Source organism: Microtus pennsylvanicus, chromosome 5 (genome assembly GCF_037038515.1).
Source record: "Microtus pennsylvanicus isolate mMicPen1 chromosome 5, mMicPen1.hap1, whole genome shotgun sequence".
In the NCBI taxonomy this organism is placed as follows: domain Eukaryota; kingdom Metazoa; phylum Chordata; class Mammalia; order Rodentia; family Cricetidae; genus Microtus; species Microtus pennsylvanicus.
In genome coordinates this window covers 108,539,470-108,566,348 of record NC_134583.1, presented here as the reverse complement: position 1 = coordinate 108,566,348, position 26,879 = coordinate 108,539,470, and the positions used below count along the sequence as shown (strand labels likewise).

The 26,879-nt window shown below is 44.0% G+C and overlaps 1 protein-coding gene across 4 annotated transcripts in view; it reads left to right on the top strand.

The window, feature by feature from the left end:
* Glis3 (GLIS family zinc finger 3) overlaps positions 1-26,879 on the top strand; it is a 420,852-nt gene that overhangs the window by 148,211 nt on the left and 245,762 nt on the right. The window lies entirely within an intron of this gene.

Below are 26,879 nucleotides of genomic sequence, written 5' to 3'. Positions count from 1 at the left end.
GGTGAGATTTGGGGGTCTGGGAGGAAGGGTTCTGACAGTTAAGAAAGAAATTCTCCACGTAGGAACTTGACTGCAATTGTAGCAGCACGCACTCTCAGGCCAGCGCTTCGGGCCTTTCAGAGTTGGGAAACTCATTAGTGACTTACAGCAAGGAAACCCTAGGGGCCACCCCAGGAACAGGGTCTCATGGGACCTCACTTGATTTTGAGGAAAGAGGGTTTTGTGGAAAAGCGTAAGGGCAGTGGACTGAGAAGGCTGTGCTGTTTGGTGTCGAAGCACGTGGGTCTGATGTCTGTCCTGCCTCTCTGTTTCTCAACACTGATCCTGGAACTGGGATCCTGTTTCTTGGCAGAATTGACTGTTTCTTGAATAATATGATTCCTAAATGCTTTCACAATAATTTCACACCTCACAGAAACCCTCGGGGCTTACAAGCAGGACTTCACCCCCCGGGATCACAGAGATAGCTCACTGAACGCTTTGCAAAGAAGAACATATGTTCTCTATTAGTCTAGATGGACAGGAATGGCTCTTCAGAGTTAGAACTGAGAAGCCTGGGTATTCCCTTAATGTTGAGCATTCTAGCCATCAGCGATGGGTGAAGACTATAAACCCGTTGGAAGAGGAACTTGTTTGAACTGTGACCTTCCAACCAGAGTCACCTCTTTCTGCAGTATGTGATATAAAGTGTCTGGACTGTGTTTATGTTTGACTGTAGATTGGCCAACCTGATTCATGCGAAAGCAAACCATACAGGCGATAGTAGGAATGCAAGCATTAGAGGCACTTTTCACCACGCAGTAGGCATTTTTGAAAGAGGCTTAAGACTTTCTGGTGGAATGAAATTGCATTTCTTGTCATTACATTAGACCCCATGTTGTGATTTTTTTTTTCTTAAGGAAAACCTGAAGCTGATGCATTGTGAGCGTGCCAGGTTCCATGAGTGAAAAGAATAATTACGTTCCAGGAGGCCAAGCCGTACTCTGTCAGTAGGGTTCTGTGTTAGAAATGCCAGAATGAGACAGGCGATTGAAGGCAATTCCATTTACTCTGTTTGGAACACAGGAGCCTGTTGCAAACAGGAAAGACATCCAGTCTCTGAAGGAAAACAGTCCAGCCTTTTAGTTCTGACTAATCCTGCCTGAAAATAGTTTACTGGGTTGGGTTTTACTGAAGTAAACATTAAAGTTTGAATTATCAAAAAAATACTTTTTTTGCATTGCAACATTAATTTTCATGCAAAAGGCTTTCCCCATTTTCACCTCTCATCCCAGTTTTTCAAGACATACAGGTTTGCAGAGTTGGTGCTTGCTAAAGTGTATAGTGAATATTAAAAACAGGAGGAGTTGAGGGGAAGAACAGCTGAGAGGTGCGTGCGAGCAGACCTGCGCCTCTGTTCGCTGTGCCATTCAGGACGGGCAGATGAGGTCATTTGCTTTCCTACCCTGCCCTCTCTTCGTTAATAGGTGGAGCCTGTGCAGAACACACACTACTAATCCGATAGCATGTGAAAGCCGGAGTTGCAAAGCACTCGCATGCTGTGGTGCAAATAAACTCAGACAAAGAAACGTTTCTTAGGAGTAGCTGATGCTACAGCTTCACTGCCGGAAGGGTATGTTTTTAACAGGAAGATAACCATTTTCACGTAAGCTTACACATCATGGACTTTATTGTCTTCTGTTATGTGGCTGTATGTCATGTACTTGATGTGTAGGCCTAAAGACAACACGGCTAGAGCTATGCCAGGTGAAATGACCATGCTCTTCTTTGGGAGAAGAGTTTTTCAGGTTATTGCGGTGACTGCCAAACCTAGGGGTAGTTTAAATTCTAAGGCCCAGTCCAATGTCTGAATTCTATTACTCTTCTCTATGTGATGGTTGGACTTTGCCATCTTTTTCACTTATTGTGACTGTTAGACCAAGAAAGGGGATGTTGGCCCCTATGTGTTTGGTGACCAAGACTATAAACAACACACACATTAAAAAAAAAAACCAGAAGCAACCTTCTGGGAGTTATGATAAAAGGAGAGTGTGTTGGGGCTAAGGCCTGCTTTACAGTTAGAGACTGCAGTGGAATCCTGCCCACATGCCAAGTTCCCTTTGCTCTATGGGAGAGTGCATTCTGTCAATCATTTCTCATTGTAATCTGCGGACTAACCCGGAACCTGGGGTGCAGATCACTCTGGACTCGTGGTGGAACAGCTAGGGGAAGATTCTGAATCTCTTGATTCTGTCACTGGAAGAAAAGGATTGGGTTCCTTTCTCATCCAGACAGCTCTACCCTCCCCCAGATTACATTCTGACCACCTCTGTGGAAAGACAAGACGACTTCTGTCCTTAAAGTCTCGAAAGAGATAGTGTCAGACAGTGGCCAAGTTTTGAAAAGCAAAGGCCTCAGTAGGCCAAGAGGCAGATCTCAAATGAATCAGGAAGAAGACATGGCAAGGTCTATTTTAAAGGACCAGGATCCTTTCACTCGTGTCTTTGAGCTAAAGCAGCTTCTCGGTGCCCGGCATTCTGTTTCCTGTAGATGAGCTCTATCTTTGGCAAATCTTGGGCTGATGACTGTCGAACAATCCTAAAACATCACTACACCAAATTCTGATGAGTCTTCCTGAGATCTATGAGGTGTCTGATGTCCAATTCAGAGCTAAGTCTTAGAAACATGGAGTTTGTGTCTAGACCATGTCTATGTTCCTAAGAGGATAACAGTGTATCCAAACATGAAAGTTACAACCCTTTCTTAAGGCTTTCATAGTGCTGGTTCCGAAAGAATGTGTCAAATGCTTTCACTTTATGGAGGTCTCTGCCATTAAGCTGAAGGGTGGGGCAGTGCCCAGTAGTGTTTTCCGGGGAGGTTCTGAAGAGCATCAGAATGAGGAGAAGCTTGGTCTATGAGTGCTTATGCTGAGAAACAGCCTGTCCCACGAGCAGGGCCCAGGGTTCTGTTTAGGATCGGAACCACCTGGCCCGTTTTCCTGCACAATTGAAAGCAGTTGTGCTGGGAGGTTAGGGAGTGTTCAGAAGGGAATTAGGGGCGATGCGGGTTGCCACTTACACTTTGCTTATTTTTCCTGGATGAATTTACTCCAATGGCAAAGAAGAATTTTGCAAGACTTTTACCCACCCACAAATTTTCATGAAAATGTCACTGACCAAAGACAGTTTTGAATTTTGTATGAATTGACTCATTTCTCCACAGGCATTTTCCCTGGCAAAATTCAGTGTATTTGCTTTGGCTTGGATATTGGGCAGTTTGCTTTTTAAGTAACATTGGATTATGAGCACAAGAAAATAAATACAGAACTGGGGCCATGTCCCCATTCCTCTTTTATGGCCTGATGTATGGGTCATGGGCCAGCTTTGGCCATTCAAAGTATGTTTTGAGGAAAAGTAAATCTGTTGTAAAACCCCCCCATACACACACAACATTTATTTTGTTATTTTTGATAAGATTTGGCATCGATGTGATTATCACAATTATAGAACCAGAAGGGACCTTCGAAAAATATTATTTAACTGTAATTATTAGTTAGCACACCAGAGTCTTTATATTGGCAGCAATGTGTAAGTCTTCATAGTGCCAAGTATTGATAGGGGTGTGGAAAATGGGGTGTGTGTGTGTGTGTTAATTGTCCTAGAAAAAGTAAATTGCTATACCCACCTTGGAGAGCAAGTTGGAAGTGCACAGCAAGACCGAAGTGTGCACACACAACAAAACCACATCTAGGTGTCTCCCCGGAAGACGCCTTCCCGGGGCAGCATGAAACCTGGGATGAGACACTAATTACATATGTGCCTTTATTTCTATAAAGGTGAAATTGACTCGACTGTCCACAGACAAGGTGAACCGATTGACTGTGGTTGATTCCTGTGAAATACTGTGAAATAGATGAAGTTAGCGAAATACACTCTACATGGTAACTCTCATAAAATAAAGCTGAGTAACATGGTATGTGTAACACATGGGATAATTCAGTTTATGGACATTGAAATCCACAGAAGAATGAAGAGGATCTGCAGATTAACAATAGTGTGGGCAGGGTAACCAGTAATCTTAGGGTAGTGGATCGTTCTAGAGAGGATGCGGGGATTTTGCTTACTGTCTTTGTGAGACTGGAAACTCAGGTATGGAAAAACTTGAATGTCTTTGTAGCTTCGCGGTGGAGATACAAGTGTCGCAGGGGCTTCTTATGTATTCTCTTAGTTTTACTTGAAATATTTTGCAACTTTGTAGTTTTATCCTAATGCAGCAGGAAATCGATTAGTATACACTCCAGCTTCCTTCCACACACGCCATTTTTCAGATGAGAACAAAGCCGAGGAAAATTGATTTTTCCAAGGTTATTGTTCTGCTGCTCCCTGTTTAGGGCCTCCTAGGCAGTGTTGCTAACTTTGCTGACATTGAACTCACCCAGAGTGTTTTGCAGAGCCCTGGTACCCGGTCTGCACTGGACAGTCTGTGATGTGGTTGGTCGGGGTGAAGTTTCTGTAGGTGGTTCTGATGGCTATCCATGCCTGAGAACCAGGCTCTTCAAGTTTCTGAGTTCTGACCTTGAGCCCTAGGTAAAATTCTAACGTGTCACTGAGTTCAAGCTTCAAGATGCTGTTAGGACTAGGTTTAGTCTCATTTTCATTGTTATCTCATAATGACCAGGGTAGACTCATGCTTTTAGAACAAAACACAGATGAGAAGTGAAGGATTGGAGGAACCCGGGGCAGTAGCAGCAAATGTGTGTTCGTCACACAGGTTTGCTGTTTTGAACTAGGAGTTACAGACTGAGATGGGACTTGTCATGAACTGCAAGCCTAGCATTGTCATCTTCTTGGCTCCTTAAGCTCACAGTGCCACTGAGAAAGCTGTCGTATAGTTCCCATTTTTAAAGAGAAGAGAAAGTTGATCCTGTCCTAATACATTACAGACTCTCTTTCCAATTAAAAAAACATCTATCTTCAAAATAGTTTCGCTACTATGAAGATTTCTGAAGAGTTGGTATGCTTAAAAAAAAACTGAATTTTCCCATTTTATAAAATCTGCCTGATACGATTAAACAAATAAAATTAACATTAATATCCTTTTTGTCTCTTGAGACTGAAATACTACCAGTAAAACATCTGGTAGAGATCAGAGAGACTGTAACTTCCAAGTCATATCCTACATGGCATCAGTCTGTCAAATATTAGCCACAAACTCAATGATTTCAGACAGTAAAATCAAATCTCAAATTTTTCCAGTCATTTTTACACGAGAGAGCTACAAGCATATTTATCTATGTATATTCGTGTTCAACACAGCATAGATACACATGGCGCCGTAAACTGCAGCTCCCTAAGAATAGGGAACAGCAAAACCACAGAAGTCCCCATCAGATGGAGAACTGACCACAGTCTATAAGACCCCTGTCAAATCAGATTTCATATGCCAAGACTGGAAACCTGCCATTTGGTAGTGGTTTAATTCGATTTCTCTGTAGAAAGTACTTAATCCACTTCACCTGAGGAACTAGGCTTTCTTGAACTTTGCCCTGAAAATAAATTCATAACAGATTTCGGCAAATGTTTTGAAGAAAATCATGGGTTACATTTCTTTATTCTGTGATTTTAGGATTAATGAAAACTAATAGATAATGAGAGTGTCTCTGAGAGGTTAATATTTGAGGGTTAATCCTCATTAAGGAAAATCCTTAACTACTTGATGGTCAATGTACCTTTTAGTTTACACTTATTTTGTGGCTCATCTCTAATTTTATGCCCTGAAATAACATTTTTCAAATTAGAATTATGTGCATCTTCTCACAAATGATTGAATTAAGAGAGTATATGTCAAGCCTTTTGAGTTTTGTTAATGTCTAGTTTTACAAATGTATTTTTCTTAGCCCTTTCAGACTTCATCAGTGTGGGAAATTCATTTGACACTTTATTATAAAGGTCTTTAGTGACCTTTGGAATATTTCTTAATTATCCCTTCTTTGAGTGGTCGTGTTGACATCTTTGAGTCCAGATAGAATTTGACCCTGTAGAATTAAAAGAACAAAATCGTTTATAGTTTCTTTTAAAGATAGTCTGTCTGATTCTCTGACCTCTCAGAGATATTTCCTTTAAGTTCTAGAACAGATGACTTGGGAAGGAGTTTTCTCTCTTTTTTTTTCCCGTTCCTTTTTTTTTTCCTAGGTAGCTAATAGTTCTTGAAGCCATTACTGCGCCAAAGCTTCTAGGCCATCATAAAACAATGGCTGTATTAACCCTGTGCAGTGGATGAGTGTCTGGCAAACCCAGAACCGGGGCAGGACATGTCGGTTTTACAGTTACCCAACTGTGGGCGGCCAGATGGCCTTCCTGTATGAATACTATGGAATCAATAGCTGTCTTTACTCACACAGACTTGGGTAAGAAAGTTGAGTGAAGCCTGCCTGCCCTTATTAGATAGCACAGGGTTTATATTTATTTTCTTGCGCTATAGATGTGCACTTCAGTGGGGGAGAGCAGCTAATTCTCTAGAGAACTTTAAGGACATCTTAAAGATGATTAATGTGAGCATTGGTATAGAAGTTGGAAGATGAGATGACTGGGCCGTGTGCTGAGTAATTACCCACAATGCTCCGAACAAAGAGCTCTCTGTTTTATTTCATTAGCATATGGTTGTAAACCAGGGTATAGAAACCCTGCTCATGTAGCATGTGGACTGACATGTGGACTCCATGAGTGTGCTTCCACTCACGTGATCACTAGATGTGAATGATGAACAACATCCTGCCTTGGCAGCCAGACAATACATGGGATAGTCTCTTGAGGAATTCACAGTCTAGGGATGCCCCATGCGTGTGTGTCAGATACAGAGCAGGGGCTGTGATACACAAGTCTGTGAAACTGTTTCTGCAGGCAAACAGGGGAGGCTTCCCGTTAGGAATCTGGAAAGGAGAGCCAGTCTTTTGTAAAGTAAGGGCGGGGGCCTATTAGAGGTACCACAATATCCCATTAGAAGAAATGGTCCCTAAAATTTTGATAGTTCTAGACACTAGGTAAGAGTGAAATGGGGGGGGGGTTGCTGTAAGTACCCTCCCCCAAAAGCACTTCTACTGTTCAATAGGGACATTGCTATAATTTTACCAGTTACAAACCTAGTTAGTATATATGGAACACACATTGAACAGTGGAACACATTGAGGAAGCAACACACTGTGTTTTAGTGTCCGTGAAATAAACCATTGACTCTAGCCATTTCCATCATCTCTTAATCATACAGTTTAATTCTTTATCATAGTGTGCTAGATGGCCTAGTTGACAAAGTGTTTTCTACACCAGCTTGAGATTCTTGGAACTCACGTAAAGTCTTTGGTGTGGTGGTGTCCCTCTCTCATCTCAGCACCAGGGAGACAGAGGGATCCCTGAGCTCCAGATGCAGTGATCTTGACCCTGGCTCAGAAATGAGAGAGCACTGAGGCGAACATCTCATGTGTACCTCTGGCCTCTGCATGCACACGCACAGATGTGCACGAGCACACTACCTCCACGCGCCCCCGTACACACACAGGGTATCTGTTGGTGACACACTGTTTGTTTCCTTTGCCGTATGCGCTGCTAGGGAGCCACGTGAGTGGGAACAAGCAAGGGCTTTTCTGTTGTGGACTCGAAAGATAAACAATTAAAAACCCGGGCAAGGCTAGAGAAGGAGACCCAAGACTGTTTGATCAATTATGTAAAATGATTAACATGTGGACAGAGGCCATGGACATTATCCTGTGCATGAGTAGCTCTCCTCTAGTTAAATATTTCCTTTAATAATCTCTAAAGAGACTGAAGTACTGTTAAACAAAGCTGTGGCCTGGCGCTTATTGTGCTGAGCCCGTCAGCTCCTTTTAAACTTTTTCCTCTGCTGCTGACGTTCAGTTTGGATGGGTCCCCCCCCCACCCCCCACCCCAGCTCACACTAATTAATAGGGAACAGGGCTAAAAGCTTAAAATGTTTAGTGGGGAAAAAAACCCTAAATCAATTATTCTCAGTATGTCTCTCTTTTCCCAGTGGGTCTGTCCGACCACTGGACCACTGTAGACGTCAGCGTGGCCCATGAGAGAGAGTTGCTCATTCATTCCTGGACCTACACTGACTGCACTTTCCTACTTGGTTGGGCTGCCCAAGGCCAGATCGTCCGCCTGCCTACGTCAGGGCACGGGCCTTAGGAGTGCTGCCGGTGGGTCACGTGATTGGTCCTGGATCCTTACTCTTAAGAGTTACAAGATAGCTTCTCAGGTTGGTCATTCTGGAACAGTTCCTGTGCTTTAGAATGTTTGGTGGCTTTTCATTGGCTACCCAGACTTCTGAGCATGCCCATTTGATAAGAAATCCTGCTATGAGTTCTCCTTGGCCACATTCTCACTCCTTCCATTCCCAGTCAGTTTCTAGCGTGCATCTTGAAATTTTATATGTGTGTGTGTGTGTGTATGTGTGTATATATATATATATATATATATATATATATATATATATATATATATATGAAACATGTTTCCAATTCATGCCTGGTGGCTCCCTCTGAGACTCAATGCTGCTTCAAGGGCCCCTTGCCTCACACCCTGCTTGTCCTCTTGAGGCTTACTTTGCAGGACAATGGAATCAGTAAATGGCTAAGAAAAGTTTCAGTGTGTTGGCCTTCCCAGAGGGAACTGAGTTTGGAAAGGAAGGAAAGACATATTGAACCTCTCCCTTCAACCAAAAATTCCTTCAGGCAAATGGAGGGGAATGAAAATGATTTGCTATTAGCTGTTAGATTAGTTTAATCCTCACAGTGGGTCTTGAGACTCAGTGGATCTTGAGACTCAGGCGCTTTGCCTTCCACTACATCCCCATTTGCTGGTCATCTTTAGGTCCTACCATAGCACAATAATTAATACATAACAGACTTTACACACACACACACACACACACACACACACACACAGAGAGAGAGAGAGAGAGAGAGAGAGAGAGAGAGAGAGAGAGAGAGCGTGCAATTGAAGCTTAGCTGGTAAATATATAGATTCATTAGCCTATTATTTCTACTTGTGTAAATACTTGAAAATTCCCATAATAAATTATTATAAATAAGTAAAATATTTTGACTTGACTCTTTGGAAAGAGAAGTCTGTTCCCTTCACCTCCTGGGTGAGCTATGAATGTGAATTGGGCAGTCTCCCAGTGTGTTTTGACAATCCCTGTAATCACCTTTAGGGTGTGATGAGGGCTGGATGTTGTGATGTATCTGTCTGTAATGCGCATGTGCCTGAAGCTGCTGCAGGAGTTTGGGAGATTGAAGCTAGCCTGGGATAAGTAATGGGGGAGCGGGTTCAAATCACCCTTAAGCGGTGATGTGACAAGGCAAAAAGAAAGAGGGGAGTATTGTAACATATATTAAGATGACCTCATGTCAAGGACAGTTTCAGCTCTTTGGCTTGGTCGAATGAAAGCTCCTCTCCCTTCCAGGTTGTAATGTCATTAGCCTTTTGCAGTTAGGGGCAGCAGCCTGAGCCTATGTGAAAGAGAAGTTAATGATGTTTAAGCCACTGCCTTTCAGTGTGATGCATCCCTTCCTTCATGTCATTGGGCCGAACTCAGTCACATGGCCCCAAATAGCTGCAAGGGAGGCTGGGAGTTTTTGATGGACTCAGGAGAAAACTTGGGAGTATTGATGAACGCAGAGTAAGGAATTAGTTCGCGGAGCAGAAGTTGCCCCCATTCCGTCCATTCTGTGAGGGCCTTTCATAATGTCTTGCAGAGAAGAGGCGTCTCAGTGATTTTATTCTGGATGTCTGAGCTTCTTGGGTGTCAACCACACCTCCTGACACTTTTTTTTTTGGTTTGTTTGTTTTTAAAGAAAGTTTCTTTGTTTTCTTATCAGTGCTAGCCTTGAGAAATTTTGCTCTCCAGTTTGCAGTTTTCCCCAGACCCCTCCCCCCTTTCTTTCCAAAGATTCCTTTGGCACACCATCGGTACCGCTGGAAAACTCCTCTTATCTCAAATGGATTACTCAGTTTCCCCCACCTCGTCCAAATTACATGTTCTCGGTGCATAATTCTCTGCTGCTCATCATCTTCCGAGCCATGAGGCTGTGTGGTGTTTTCCTATCCCACAGGCACTCACCCTTCAGGGATATCTGGTCATTACGGAGGGCAAGGTCGCCGATGACTCACCAAGACATTGGCCATTGTGCAGAGAAACTGGGTGGGACGGCTGCTTCACGGCGGAGTCCCCAAAACACAGTGTTTCCCATCTTTCCTTCGTAAAGTAGCTTATTGGATACACACAGTGTGGTCATAAATGTTCTTCTGTTCTCTGAGTTTCGGTCGTGAACTGGCACACACTCAAGGAAAAAATGACAATGTACCTCTATGGACACATTTGGTCCATTTCCATAAATATATTCAAACAAAATGAAATTGCCTGACTCTTTATACTCTGTCCTTTAGTGTGTTTAAACTTGCAAAGCTATCCCCACAGATGACAAATTGTAAACACCATGCAAAAACCACAGACCTGGTTCAAGGCCTATCTCAGTGTTCAGCTGACACTCACCCTCCTTAGAAATGTTTAAAGTGTTTTAGCAAAATGGAGCTCGGCAAACAAGCTTATCGGCAGCGACAATAAAAAAAAAATCATTGATTCTAATTAAGAGGCGTCACATATGCAGAAACAATGCTGCCTTTGTGTGGCGGGAAGCCTGCCTGCTCCCTCAGAAGCACAGAGTGCTTTTCAGTGCCCTTAGGTAGAAGGCTGACAAAGTTTCAGGGCCCTGACCTTTTGGCCCATCTCGAGTGATTCAGCTGTACTTGTCGAAACTTGTCTGAGGTGTTGGGGGGGGGGGCGGCGGCGGCGAGCTGGATACAGTTTTAAAAGGGCGACAGCAAGGCAAGCCCTGCTTCTGAAGACCTGGAAGGGGGGGGGGGAGCATTTGTGTTCTCAGGGCAAAGACCAAGTTTATTGAAGCTGTTTCCTCCCCAGAGCAAGCATTTCCCAGAGCAGCCTCACGGACTGCCTGACCCACCGCTGGTGAGGACTCCAGCTTCTTGGGCTGTCTGGGTCAACCTGATCCTGTTCCATTGTGTGTTCCTGGAAGGTTGCATTTAGATTGTGACCCTGATTCTGCGCTGTGTGCACAGAATGGGGTCTTTATGACGGAACCAGTCAAGGAAGGCACTGTACAATCGGAGCAAATAATGGAGAAATCACTCTAATTGCTTACTCCATTGAGGGAGGAAATCAAAATCAACAACCGTGCCACCCGCGCTTGCCTTGAATTCAGAAGTTAAGAAAAAACGAATTTCAGGACCATAGGGTCAAGAACATAGATCTTGGTGAATCAATGGGCAATTTAGTTCAGAATTAAGAGTACATATTGACCATTTGTGGTGCCAATGGTTTATTTTCAGGGAGTTCCATAAAAGGCGATTGCTAGTTGCTTGATTGTATATTTCCTCCAAAGATTGCCTTGCTAATTACACATCAGTGGGTATTAGGAATTGCCAAAAAAATAAAAAAGGAAGAAGAAGAAGAAAGAAAAAGGTCCATTGTGTCCCAAAGGAATGATACTGCCAAGTGTCGTGATGGGTTTGATCTCGATGAGTACCATCAGCTCCTGCCGTACTTGTCAAATAGCCGTGCCTGGGAGTGGAATTTCGAAGTTGGTTTCTCACTTAGCTGAGATTAAAATAGGCTTAATTGAAGGTGCCTGCAGTAGGGGTACAGTTTCAAACTTCTAAATACAGAATTCGTGCATTTCTTTAACAACAAAACATTCTACCGACCATTACTAAAGTGCTTTGTCTTGCTTCCTCCTCCACTTTCCAAAGCAGGTATGATCTACAATTCAAAAGCAAAAAATGGAACGAAAAGTGCTAGAATGTGAAGAAAATCCAAGATTACTTGTATGATTGCTTCACTTAGAATAGTTTAGATATTTAAATATCTGGTTTACGTAATGCAGAGTTATATCGTCTGATTATAGGTGTGCGCGCTCTCTGTGGTCTCAGAAAGTGATCCTTAGATGCAAAACAGAATCAGGGGTCTCCGCTGCATGTCTCCAAGGACTGAGCAAGCATTTCTTGCCTGTTACTTGGCAGGTAGTGGGGATAGAAGAACCAGCAGGATGGACCGACCCCAAATTCTCTGTCTTCCTTGAACTTAGACTCGAAAAGAGAAAAAGGGGGAGCAACTTAGGTATCAAAACTAACAAAATTAGACATTGAGGGGGACTTTGGCTTGTGGGTTGTAGACACATCAAGGAGTGGAGAAGATGGCCTGAGGTGAACTATGAAGATTGGCTCATTCAGGACCTTGCAGACCCCTGGAAGACTGGCTAGGAGTGGGCCCCGATTTGTGCTGGAGTCCCCTGAGCACTGTGTAGAGAGTAGATGAGGACACGCGAGTAAAGGTAGGGAACCAAACTTCCCAGAGTGGGGTCGTTGTAGTAGCTTCTGTCTGGTCATCACAGGATAACTCTGAGCATATGATTAAAAATGACAGGATTTTCCAGAGGTTGAGCATAGACTATGTGAGCTGGTAATATCAGAGGTGACCCCCAGATTTAGCTCCTATGTCTGGAAGCTTGGCCATTCCCTTTAACTGGAATGAGGGGAGTCGTGGTAGACCTGTGAAAGATGCCGAGTTGGGGTTTGGATTTGGTAAGGAGTCTCTTAGACACTCGGCTAGGGAATCTGTACATTAGGAAAGTCCCGGCTGATACGAGGTGGTACTCACCTGTGTGGAGATAGTATTTCGAGTGTGGAAATTGGCCGGACTACTTGAGAGAATTAAGGAGCTTCGGAATGGCAGCAGCATTTGTCTCTGTTCTGGCTTTTGTAGCAGACTGAAGAGAGGATGGGTCAGAGGAGAAGGGAATTCCTCTTCACCATGTACTGTGCATCTCCGGCGCCCAGCACCGTTGTGTTGCCCAAACCACCTTGTCCCTGAATGCATCTAGGAGGATTTTGAGGGGACAATGAGAAGAAGAGAGATTGGAATTAAGAGACCTTTCTGTGTTGGCCTCCCATGAAAATACATGCATTTGTGCTTCTAGACCAGGAGCCAAGCAAAGCGAGGGGTCCAGCATGCTAAGAGAAGCAGTTCATCATGGTCATAAGCTCTTGGAATTGGAGGCTGTCTAGCTTACTTCCTTTAGTAGCTCCTACTAGGTTGTGTAACCCTACTCAGGACCCACAGTCCATCACTCTGTCATCAGGATGGCAAGGGATCTAGAACAGTGTATGGTGAGGGCATTTTGAACAGTAGGTTGCCTTTTGTCTTCCCAAGAGTCAAATCCCAGGACGATGCACTTTAATAAATTAATCTCTGTGGTTTATGCCACCGTGTTCTAGAACAAGGGTTTTCAGTCGCATCACTCAGACCTGTCCTTAGAGAGGGCACTCTGATGAGGGCCCACGTGGAGTGGTCGGACTGTCTGACAGGCTGTTGTCAGGGTCACGGTCTAAATATATTGGAAGGGCTTTTATGTTGCTTTTTACAGTGAGGCCCCATGGATCTGAGGAAATTATATTAATTTTTCGATCACCCAATTTTGTTTCTCCTCTCTATGGACACAGCTTAATGAAAACTCTTGTGTGTACCCTGTGCTGGATTTGTTTACCCTAGCATATGACACAAAGAGGACGAGACCTTCCATTGTTGCTTTTCACAAGTTTATGATGTGCTTGTGTATGGCAATAAACGGAGCTGGCTCCAGCTGGATGCTGCTTTTGTTGGACTGTTATGTCATGTCTGCATCCAAAGAGGGGCTAAGCTTTTGTTTTCCTTTTTCTATTTGTTTTCCCCTTGTGCTGCCTCCCGGCTCCCTCCACCTTCTCAGTACCAACTCATTCCTTTGTCTTCTCTCTCTGCGCAAAGCTCTTGAGAGGCTAGCGCAGAGAAAATGGGCTTGCAAAAGTCCTTAAGAGCACTGTTCTCCAGCGGGACTGTGAAAGAAAGCATATTCGTTGCTGCAGAATGGTGGCCCGCAGTCATAAGTTTATAGACTGGGGAGTTGAGGTCCTTGTGGGGACTGACTTGCATGTTTTTGCTAAGGTAGGCTATCCTGCCAGGCCAGGGCCTCATCACATAAGGACTGCTGATGTTTTGAGCATTTAGACTGGTTAATTTCTGTCGGTGAGGGAGTCTCTTGGACATAGGGGACTGTTGAGCTACATCCCTTGTTTCTGTCCACCAGCCCCCTATAGCACAGAAGTCATATATAAATGTGTGCGGTATTTCTATATGGTGGTGGGAGGGGATGCCTCTAGTCTGGGGAGACTGGATCAGAGAGACTTACTCACATGGGGGCAGGTCTGTTGCTTTGAGAGCTCAGCCGGTGCCTGGAACACAGAAAAATGGCTTAAAAAAACAAGCTGCCTTCCCAGGCAGTGGCGGCACGTGCCTTTAATCCCAGCGTTTGGGAAGCAGAAACAGGTGGATCCCTGTGAGTTCAAGGCCAGCCTGGTCTACAGATTTAGCTCCAGGATAGCCAAGGCTACAAAAAGAAATGCTGTCTTGAAAAACTAAAGCCAAAACAAAACAAAACAAAACAAAAAACCCTAAGCTTACTTGATTTCAAAATAATATCCTCTCCTACTTCCTTGGCCTGTTTAAGGACTGTGGCCATGACTTCTACAATGTCTGAGGACTAGCAGACAGGAAATCATCCCTCGTTCTTCCAGGGTTGTGTAGGAAGATGTTATAAACTCTCTTAAGCACCTTTTTGACAGTGTGATTTCCTTTACATAGATGTAGCAAGAACTGATGTCAATGGAGGCTTGGTTCCTTGTCCTAGAAAAATGGCCAAGTCTAGAATTAGCCTGTTTTGTTTTTAAGTAATGTGGGGGATTGAACTCATAACTTTGTATCCAGGAGGTACTTTACCCCTGAGGTTCATCCTCAGTTCTAGAATTTGTGTCTAGGGAATGCGTACAGGACCTCCATAGCATAGCATTTGAAAGCCGGAGCTGTATCCTTAGACGGCAACAGTTCTTCCCAGCTTTTGGACATTCATGGGGAAACCATAATTGACTGAAAATGTACCGAATTTAGAGGCCCAATTTTATATGTTTGCTGTGTGTTTCCATGACTGCCCGGCCTCTTGATTCTGGAAATGAAGGTTCCAGTTCATGCTTCCTTACAGGAAGGCTCCTCTTTGGTGTCCGTGACCCCTCTGTAGCAGTGTGTTAGCTGGAAAGGGTTCCTCTTCTGCTACTATCCAGTTTCACTCAGAAAAGCTAAACAGAGCTCACGATCTAGCGCTGTGTCAAGGCTAACAGTGCTTGCAGAATTAAACATTAAAAAAATTCAGCCCTGTGGAAGTAATTCAAAAACAAACAGCTTTCTGGCTCATAATTAGAAAAATAGTAGGCATAATTATTGGTAGTTACATTTATCATACTTGTAACAATAACTAACTTTAGTAACTCTTTGGCGAATTTGCTCTACATAGTAGATTCCAGGACCCAAGGTTGTGATTTTCAACCAATTATCTTTTCTAGTCAGCCTCCCTTAAAGTTACCACGAGGCCTGTTTACCTCATTCTGTGCGCAGCTGATGTTCAAGCATCCCTGTTCGAGTTCTTCCTTCCATCCCCACAACCGGGCCCAATGTAGGGCAAGAATCTGAGGGAAGCATTTATTTTGCATTCCTATGTGGTGTGAACTAGAGAGGCACAGTTCCCAGGCCTCGTAGAGCCCCATCCTCGGGGGAGTTTCTTTGCCAGCCTTGAGTAAAATGGCTCTCTGTGCCGGAAACTCACAAGACCTGGCCCCACCTCAAACACTATTTAACTTTTACTGCTGCTTATAGGAATAGCTGCTTGGCCCTGTTAAATGCAGAAGAAAGGGTTCCTCTGGCTCTGTGGCTTTAAAGGGAGACCTCAGCTTTCAACAGAGAATCGCTTCATCTTTTTTTATAGCCACGGGCAAAGGGACTATCCTCTTTTGATTTGGTTACCCTAGAAAAGTTCACTGGTACCCACGAAAAACCTTATATGTCTCTGAATTGTATTATCAAGAGGTATTAGGAGGTGCTTTTTTGTTCTTTAATTATTCAGGTGGTTTTTAAAAATACGTTTATTGTTGTTGTATACTTACATTAAAAACAAACCAAGACAGAATTCTCTATTATGCTCTCCCATGTTTCAGAAGGTATCTTTTTGTCACAGGTGATCAATTTTGTAGCCCAGAATTTATGTGAGAAGGTGAGGTTAGTGTACAGGGTGTAGCAGTTCAACCCCCTCTCCCAACAAGGCTGATTAAAACGGAACTAGAATGACCTGCTAGTGAGTCCCATCTATTCCATTCCCCATCCCAGGAACTCTGTCTCTAATGTAAAGAAAGATAAGCACAAGAATACCAGGACTTTCCCTCCTGGACTTTATTCCTTCTAAACATTCTTCTGACACACAGGATTTTATTCTTGCAAAATCCAGTATCAAAGTCAGAGCAAACAGTCTGATTGTTTCTGGTTTATTGCCTGGGAAACTGAGGCTCAGCAAAATTCTATGAAATTGTGTGTCTTTAATATCATACTATAAATGTTAACCACTTGCACTCAAAATACTAGGAATTTAATGGTATAAACAAAAATTTAAGCAGCTTACATTCTCTGTGAAGTAAGATAATATGTAAATATAATGCTGACCTTATTTTAATTTATTTTTGTATATATTAATAGGGAATACTTTACATCCAACAAAATAAAAACCAAAACCAGTTACAATTGTAAATTAAAAAGTCAAACTCTATCTTTCAGTGGGATTTTGTTGTGAGTTGAATTGTGTATCTCCAAAACATATGCCGAAATCCTTATTCTCAGTGTCTCAGAATGTCACCTATTGGAACAGGGTCTTCACAGATAGAATCAAATCAAAATGAGTTCACTAGGATAGCATAGTAGCTATTTTCAAAGTATCGCAGCTGTAGGATGCAGAGATAGATGGGCCCTAGGACAGTGGCGGGAAAAGGTGATCATGTGGCTGAGTGGGGATGAAGGCAGAGAAGTATTTGTCAATCCAAGATGGTCAGAAGCATTGGCCGTGGTGCTTCATGTTGGCCGACAGAAACACTGGGAGCAAGAGCCCAGAACAAATTCTCCCCCTACAGCGCACACATCCACACCTCTGATTTGGGCATTGACTCTGCAGAGCTGCAGCATGCTAAAAATTTTCTAATTTGAAGCTCTTCCAGTGTGTGAAGCTTCTGCACAGCATCAGCAGGAAATGAATGCAGGTATTTCTCCTTCCCCCAGAGAGTGCATTCCAAGACCATCTAATATGTACAGTCATTCCAGCCTCTGTGCTTCGACACCTCAGGGGTTGAATGACCCTTCGGGGGGGTCATATCAGATATCCTGCATATAAGATATTTACATTACAATTCATAATAGTAGCAAAATCACAGTTATGAAGTAACAGCGAAATAATTCTGTAGTTGGGAGTCACCACAGTATGGGAAACTGTATTAAAGGTCACATTATTAGGAAGGTTGAAAACTGCTGCCCTCGTGGATGCCTGAGTCATTGTGGACAACATCAAACCCTATATGTCCTATGCTTTTCCCCATGTACATACTTAGGATAAATTTTATTTTATGCATTAAGTGTAATAAGAGATTAATGAAGATAAAATAAAACAGGACAATTGTAAAAATGTAATAAAATTATATTAATGTTCTCTCTCTTTCAAAATACTTTATTGTACTATGTTCAGCTTCCTTGCATGATAATGTGAGATGACCCCGTGTTTACCTGATGAAAAGTGAGGTGAATGACACAGGCATTGGGACATTATGGTTGGTAGGCTGTTGCTAATCCTACAGTGTGTCCGGAGGAGCATACATTGTGGTAGGCTGTTGCTAATCCTACAGTGTGTCCGGAGGAGCATACATTGTGGTAGGCTGTTGCTAATCCTACAGTGTGTCCGGAGGAGCATACATTGTGGTAGGCTGTTGCTAATCCTACAGTGTGTCCGGAGGAGCATACATTGTGGTAGGCTGTTGTAATCCTACAGTGTGTCCGGAGGAGCATACATTGTGGCAGGCTGTTGCTAATCCTACAGTGTGTCCGGAGGAATAGTGCTGAGGCATGATGACCTCAGTTGATTGGAATTACTGAAACTGTGCGATGGGAAACTATGGACTGGGGTGTCTGTTGGACCAGCTTCCTTCATCCCTGTCTCCTGGTTGTTTCTGCTTTTGTTTTCCTCCGTGTGCCTACAGAAGCCATATTGCAGGCTTATTAAGGTCTTAGTCCCAAAGGGAGTAGAAGTCACTTAGCTATTCTCAGAGGAGTAGGAAGTGACTAAACCTGTTTGAAGTGATTGGTTGTCATGTAGAAAATGGGCCTGGTGAACAAGATGAAAGCAAAATCAGGGTCCGATAGTAAATCTCTATGCTGGGCACGCAGATAGCATTTACACAGGATTTGGCAACGTGACTCCTCATCTGTCCCTTTGTGCCCAGCCATCAGTTAGCATGGCCTCACCTGTGCCTGCTTTCTTAGAATGTGCGTTAGAGCGGGGTGTTCTGATCTGCTGAACGCCAGGGTTTCAAATGGCCTTACAAAGTGTATATTCTCGAAAGCAAACTCCTACAAATGTGGATTAGCCCATTCTTATCCGGACATGCCGTGTTTTACCTGGGAGTCTTCTCAATGCCTTTGGGAATATGTGCGTGCTAATCTGGAGGTCACGAGTGGGCGAGCATCTAGAGAAATGGATCCATGTGGCTGTCTGTATTTAAGTCATGATCCCTGGAGTTTTGTGTCCCAACTTTGATTATAACTATAAGAAGAAAATAAAAAGATGAAGGTGGAGGCCACAGCAAGGGGTGGGACAGGATATTTAAATAAATTTAGAGGACAGAATTTAGTTTAGAAATGCTAGGAATGTTCTACTGCTGAGCTGTACAACATAGAGCTGGAAGGAAGGAAGGGAAACAGCACAGAGGCCTTAGTTCTCATGTAATTACTCTCCCAGGGGAATTTGTTTACTGGGATCAGCAGTCAGCCTGTGGCTTTCTTAGGGGCGAGGGCTAGTTGATGCAGCGAATTGTTACGTTTCTGTTTCAAAGCCTATTGATCTTGCTCATGGAAAAAAGCAATATCTCTTGTCCGTCTGTCAACTTCATTCCCCCAGTCATTATTCCCCGTCCTGTTAGTAATTCTTGTCACGGCTATCGTTACACAGACTTGTATAAAGGACTCAGCATCTGAGTCAGAGTGTGTTACTGTGTTCTGAGTGTGGTGCCTTTCTCGGTGTTGATAGTAAACTAAGGGCCGAATGAGGGAACCTGACTTTGATTTTCACATCACTGACTTCCCGAAGCTGTTCTTTAATCATTCAGAGTCCTGTTGGGTGGAAGGCTCTGTGGGCCCTTCAGGCGTGGTGCTGAGACCCGAGTTGTCCAAAGTTGGGAACTATTTCTGATGTATACAAACTGGTAAGGGTGATACAACAAACATCCGACGGAGCCAGCGGAACAGGAGGGCGCCCAGGAGTGACCTGGAGATAATAAAGAGGCTGGAGAGTTAGGAAGCCTGTGTGCACCTCTCTGTGTGTGTGCACCTCTCTTAACAGAGCAGTAACCAGTGGATGCTGGAACCTGGCTCCCTTGGGTCCTTGGGATATTGTCCTGATAAAATGCTCGTCAGTCGATACAGCAGATCATATTGATGGCATTGATTATGGTGTTTCACCTTTACCACCAATGGCACAGCGTGGGCTCACGGCAAATGCTTTGGTCAGAATAAAGGATAAGCTAATGGAGGTAGCTATAAAATAACAGGCCTCACCTCGTCTTCTCTCTGCTATTTTTTGGAGGGTAAACAGGTGACTCCAGTAGAGGACCGGAGCAGAACATCAGGTCACTCCACTCCTTTTCCTCCCATTTAGGTCCAGGATTTCCTGGAGACCCATGCTTCCCCTTCTTCCTTCTTCCAGGGTAGTGTGAATGTCTTTACTCAAGCAAGGTCACTCCCCTGTTTGCTGTCACTTCCAGAAGAACGTTTTCTTTAGGAGAACCTTAGTCCTAACTTATGGAAGAGGCACCTTGTGTTCAGAGGGATGCCCCTCCCTCCAACGATTTGAAGAGGTGAATCTTTCCAGGCTTGGAGGGTTTGTGGTGACGGTCTCTGTTAAGAAGTCTTCCATGGGAGGGGATTGTCTTCTAACTTACTCCACTGTTTCCTTTTCTAGGTTAGTTTATACGCTCTCTTGCCCTGCTCCTTCCCCACGGGTTATGTTTGGAAGACTAGATCATCGCATATAAGCTCGGGGAGGGAAGAGCCCCCTCCATAAATAACTGCAGAGAAGGTGTTTTCTTCAACTTAGCCTTCATCCACCAACTTTAAAAGAGTCCGTTTCCTGAACCAAGCCCGCTGTTAAAAAGTGGTTCCTGAATTAAAGAGAGGACCATTGAGAACTCGAGTCCTGCAATTATTCATAGGATGAATGTGTTAACTTTTTGTTTGTGGGACGAGTTAACAATACAAATGGCCTTTTAGTTGAAACTATTTTGGGAGTAGGTGTGGGAGTGATTCTGGCTATGTCTCTAACAGCCAGTAGGGGAGAAGGAACCAAACACGTATATTTACCTCCATCTAAATAGAGTCAATTAGCAGCAAATCATCTGGCTATTTTAGTTTTATGTAAAAACACAGATTTTTAAGGTACATTTGATGACTCAGAGAAAGAATTAAGAAGTGATCTATCTAATCCTTTAATTAATTAACCTACCTTTGCTTTGTTTCAGTATTTTCCCCCCTAAAACATCTCCCTGCTTTGCAATCAGTTATATTCTTGTTTTGACAAAAGTCCTAGGAAGATGGAGAGCTGTTTTTCAGCCTTGGTTGCTGGCTGTGAAGTAAATTTAGCCAAGGGTCACGATTTGGAGTTATTTAGGTTTGATATCTTTAATTTCAGGAACCTTACTTAACTGCAGAAGGTTGGGCTGGGAAGCTGAAGGAAGGATCTGACCGTTCCTGACCTGTGGTGTTGTTGGGGTTTGGAAGAGCTAATGAAGTGCTCTAGTGCCCCATGATGAGAGGGAGCCCCCTGGAGTCTTAGTGCTCCTTTCCTTTTGTGTGGCCAGCTGAGGTTCAGCTCAGGGTAGCTGTAGCGTGGATGGATGGTTGAGTGTGAAGTAGAATTATAGCTGACTCTCTTTTGTCATCGTGGATGAGGGAGATCATAGGAGTGAGTGGATGTATTCAACAGGGCAGGGTTGTTGGTAGTGAAAGATTAAGTCCCATTAACTCTCTTTCTCAATTCTCAGCCTTTCTCTTTACCCTATGTGTGACCCGTGATCCAGTAATCCTCTCTCTTAAATCCCAGAAAACCTAGCAGCCACTTTTGAAATCTCTCAACTGCCTCCATGCCTCCAAAGGATCTGTATATGTGGGTATTTCTAACTTTGTATTCACTAAGACGGAGTTGGAGAACATAAAACTTTCAGGTTCTGTTTTGGTTATGGGACCTTTTGCTCGCACCTTGGTGAAATTGGTGACTGCTCAGAATTTGGGTGACTCTCAGATGTAGCGTGAGATGGCACCAGGTACAAAGTTGGTGTTCAGAAGTAAAATGTCAAAGCACATGGTTCATTTAAAGCAGGATATATGTTGCCAGATTTCACCTCTGTGGAAAGGCCACACCGAGTGCATGTTCACCTAGAATTCTAGTTTCTCACACACCCCGGCAGCAAAGTACTCCTCACACAAGTATGCTAATGCCTGTTAACCCAGTAGGTTAGAGATGCTTGGGATGCTCATCCCCCTCCCGAGACAGGGTTTCTCTGTAGCTTTGGAGCCTGTTCTGGAACTAACTCTTGTAGACCAGGCTGGCCTTGAACTCACAGAAATCTGCCTGCCTCTGCCTCTCAAGTGCTGGGATTAAAGGTGTGTGCCACCACTGCCCGGCGGGATGCTAACCTTTTAAAGAATGATGACTCATCTTGTTCTCCTCTTGCCTTAATTTCCTATCACTGTGACAGAACGCCTGGGGAAATTATAAGAAGAGAAGGCATAGATGGGCTCCTCATTTCACAGGTTTCAGCCCATGGTTAGTTGGCTCTGTTGCTATTTGGGCCTGTGGGAAAGCAGATATCATGGGTGTGTGTGTGTGTGTGTGTGAGAGAGAGAGAGAGAGAGAGAGAGAGACAGACAGACAGACAGACAGACACACACACACACACACACACACACACACACACATGATTCTGCTGAGCTCATTATGGATGAAAAGTGAAACAGAAAAAAACCAGTGTGCCAATATCCCTTTCAAGGACACATTTCCAGTGGTCAAAGTTTCTGGCACAAGGGCCTTACCTTCTCCCTTCTTCCACCTTTCCCCCTTGCGCCACAGGTGATAGCAAGCCCTCTGCATCTGCATATGGGCCTGTGCGAGCTATTTAATATCGACACCATGCTACCTTTCCTATTTCTCAACCCATCTTTCTTCCTGCCACATCCTTCTTGTTTTCCTCTCTGTCATCTGGTGGTTTATTGAAGTGCTTATATTTAATCAAGAGCCCAGGTGTTGGCAGAAATGATGAATGGAAAAAGCAGTACCACACAGGGTAATTAGTCAACAGCATTCGGGGAATGGGCCATTATAAGGTAAAAGACCCAGGGCTATTAAAGTATTGGTACCATGTTCTAGTCAGCTTGACCTGACATGACTCAGGAAGACATCCTTTGCATCATCTACCCGAATGGACTCAATGAAAGTGGAAAATATTTCACATCTCCAGGAACAGCACGTCTAGCTGCTTTGTGGACATGCTGTTGGTATGCCCGTCAGACTCAATGCTGGGTCAGGGTCGGAGCTCCAGGTGCCTCGTTCATGGTTGACTTTCTCATGACCAGTCTTCAGTCGCTTCACAGCCCTTGGAGAACCATTGGAAGAGCAAGACAGGGCGAGCATTTACTCTCATCACATTCAAGGGTTCTAGGAAACCAAGTGACTTTGAAATCAGACCAGTACCCTGGGAGGCTTGTAAAGGTGTTAGCAGGTCTGAGAGAGGGCATTACCTGCTGCTCACACCCTCGTCCTCCCACTGGGCAAGTTGGCAGGAGCATCATCGAAGCTTGGGGAAGATACGATCAAGATTATGACTGTCTTAAGTGTTTTCCCTACAAGAATGTTCATTCGTTATGTAAACCTTTCCCCAGCCAGCCTAGCATAATGACAAAGACCATGAAGACTCAATGGCCTGGACTTGGATCATGTATCCACTGCTTACAGACCCAGAGGCCAAAATACTCTCATCCACGCCATACTTAAGTTTTCCTCTCTGTGAATGGAAACATTCATAGGCAAGACTCAGCTGGCCACTTGAGAATCTGAGCTCCACTCTCCCTCTCTGGCCTTAGGAGGAAGCATATGCACACTACTGTAGTATGTACGTGTCTGACTTAATGACTTTTCTGGGTGAGGATAAGTAGCCTCTGGTCGTTATATTGATTGATTGCTTGTGTGTTTGTGGGAAGTGGGATGGGACTTTTGCATGAGTAAGTGCAGGAGCCTGTCCAGTACTCAAGATGGTGTCAGAACCCCTGGAACTAGAGTTAAAGAAAAACAACCACGGGTGCTGGGAACTAAAGTTGGACTCTTTGCAACAGCGCTGTGAGTTCTTATCTGCTCAGCCATCTCTCCAGTCTGGTAATATATTTTTTTTTATTCTAGGTTTTAAGAATTAGTGGGAAATCCTTCTTATTGTTCACACAAGTGTACATATTAATCTCACGCATTACATTTCCCTAGATAGTTTCAGCCCTTTCTTATTTATGAGTGCCAAAGCACAGAGATGTTAACTGAGTTATGGGAAGTCTTCTGAAGCCAGCAGTTGCCTGGGATGTGGTTTTAACTGGTCCCTAGAGCTGTAGGTGTGGTAGTTACCGCGAATAGTGGGCTTTCCCCAGCTTATACCTCAGCGCTGGACTCACTCACCATATTGAAAGCATCCTCCTCAGCCATGGCAGTTACGGTCATCATGCCCCTCGCCCAGCAAAAGGCCTTAGACGACCAGCTGCTCACAGGGTCCTGAGCTCCCATCCCTGGTTCTGCCTGGGGAGATAAACTGTTTTGTTTCCTTCTTGACTTTAATTGCGAACACTGCTGAAATGCAGAGTCTGCCGTGATCGTCACGGGTCCCGTAATCAGGTTCTGCTTTCCTCTGTGGGACTTGGATTCATATTCTCAACAGGAATAGTTTCAAAGCTCTTTTGAAAAATTGGAATCAAACAGCGATGAAGCCAAGAACGCACAGGGTTGAGTCTGTTGCTGGGAGGGGGTGGAGGGTTTTCAGCCAGAAGGCAGATGTCTGGAGGATGATGAGGACAGTGGGAGCCTGTGGAAGGAATAGGGCAGCGCAGGCCAGCCGTATCTCAGCTCTGTCTAGAAACAGTGTTGGGAGGTTTCCGATACATTTCCGGGTAAATCGCTTTGCTGCATTTGAGGAATGGGGTAGAAATACCTCAAGTTTCTTCAAGCACAAAATGCTCACCTCTCACAGAGGCGAGACAGAAGGGGCCAGCCAAGCGGCAGGATTCTTGAGTATTTTTCTCCTTATGCAGCTGGTGTTTTCCCCTCTTGACTGCTGTGTTACTGACAGCACCCGAGAGTAACAGTTTTAATGATTTTATCATTTTTATATTTTTTAGAGATATTCTTCCCCAATAAGTTTGAAATTATTATATCATTTTCTTTTCACCATTTCAAATATTTACATGTCATAGTCCATGTATGTAAATACATAGTTCCTCATTAACTTTTACACCCTCGCTATTCAAATACACTTCCTCCTGAAGTTTTTGTGGAAGGAAAAGAACATCACCCACTCTTCAAGATTAGACTTTTCTAGCATTTATTTCATTTTGAAGGTAAATCTGCAGTCCAACCAGGTACTTCAGGCCATTCCTAACTTCCTTCTCTGTTCTTGTTATTCCGGAACCATGGATATCTGTAGAACCTGAGTTTCAGGGACCTCACCACAGTTGTTATGGGTACAAATACTTGGGTGACTACGGTAGCCTAGTCAAAATAAGTCAGGGCTAATTCATACGACATACACAAAGCTGATGCGCCCCTGAAACACATGGTAGTGGACAGCCGTTTCCGGTAGCTTTAACACAGATGGAAGATGTAGGGCGGATGTAGACGTTCCTGTCAATCCTGAGTCCTTGGTAACCCCATCTCAGTAGCTTTTGCCTCCATTTTCTTTCTATGGCATGAAGACAGGCCCGTGGAGCCTTTGGACTGGCAGGCTGCCCTGTGGGACTTGACTGTGAGGTATTGGAAAAGAAGTGTTAGCATCATCACTTCTGCCCTGGTTTTAAAACCTTATAGCTGGTGCTCAATAAACGATTGTGACAGCATTGCGTAGCTTGTTTTAAGAAGTGAGATGATTGTCCTGTGAACTTTTCCCTACAATCTGTAATCCCCTCTCAAATTTAGCTTGATTGACAGGCATACTGTCAATTCTCTTAAGACCCCTGCAGGCAAGGAAAATGAAAAAGGAAATGAACTTCTCATTGCAGGGACACTAGCCAGGTGAGACCATTCCTTCTTACTCTCTTAAGTACCTGATTCACTAAATGGTCAACTGTAAGTTTAAGTATATTTTATTTGTAGACTTGCACTAGGCCCACAAGATGATCAAGTCAATAGGTTGTTATCAGTGTCCCGGGGAAAGATTGTGTATCAGGAGTTACTTCCTCTTTCCCACCACCTCTTCTTCATTTCCCCATTGTCCCCTTGGGAAGTGGGTGTTTGGGAGTTCTAGGACAGACCTAGAATCAGTGCGGCTGTGACTGAACACTGGATATTATCGAATCAGTCTGCTGATTTCAACTGTGGGCTTGTTAGGGAATGAGAGGGGATGTGGGGCTGAAGCGGTCTGAGCGCCGTCTATGTGCGCAGATAGCCACAGTGAGAAATGGACGATAGCGAGCTCAGTGAGGTATAAATGAAATCTCCCAGCACTTTCCGCAGTTCTGTGTGGGGTGAGTAGGAAGGAGGCTCCTGGGAAGGAAGGAGAGAGGTCGGAGCTCCTCGGAGGTGCTGGCTTCTTCTTACTTAGGATGAGTCAGCTCGCCAGGGGGTGTGGTTCCTGAGGTTCCATCCCAGGTGCTGTTTTACCTACAGGAATCCAGCAGTGATGGGCATTGTGTAGTTTTGTTTTTAGTTTTTTTCTCCCACCATTTTCCCATACTTTGTTGCCTTCTTTTTCCCTTCTCCCCTTTCTCTACCTACCCCCATAGCACAATTAATAAAAATCCAGAGACAGAAATTGGGATTCAACCTGAAGGTCAGAAAAGCAAAGCAGCTAACCACTGACTCTTACCTGTACCTCAGTTTAAAATGGTGACCCTGCCTCCAGGAATCCTCAGGATGAAACTGAAACTGAGAGCTGTCTCCTCCTGTCTCATATTCCTCTCCAGTGCTGGGATAAAAGGTGTGCACCTCTATGGCCTGGATTCTATGGCAAGTAGTGTGACTACTGGGATTAAAGCTGTGCGTCATCACTTCTTGGTCTGGTCTGTAAGGCTGATCAATGCAGCTGTTTTACTCTCTGATCTTCAGGCAAGCTTTGTTTATTAAACAGAAATGAAATATCGCTTCCTGATCCCCTGCCCACGTCCTGTTGTATCTAGTCACTTTTTCTGTTCTTTCTTACAGGGTCTCACTCTGTAGCCCAGGCTGCCCTGGAACACAAGCATTACCCAGGCTATCCTTGAACTCAGCAGCGGTCATGGTGTGCGATCCTCACACTCGGCTTTAATGGCCTTGTTTATACAGATAGGTTTGAAACTCACATCCTGTGCTGTTTGTTGTTCTGTGCTCAGAGCTTTAGTGTTTCCACTGGAGAAGCTAGACTTTAAATCTG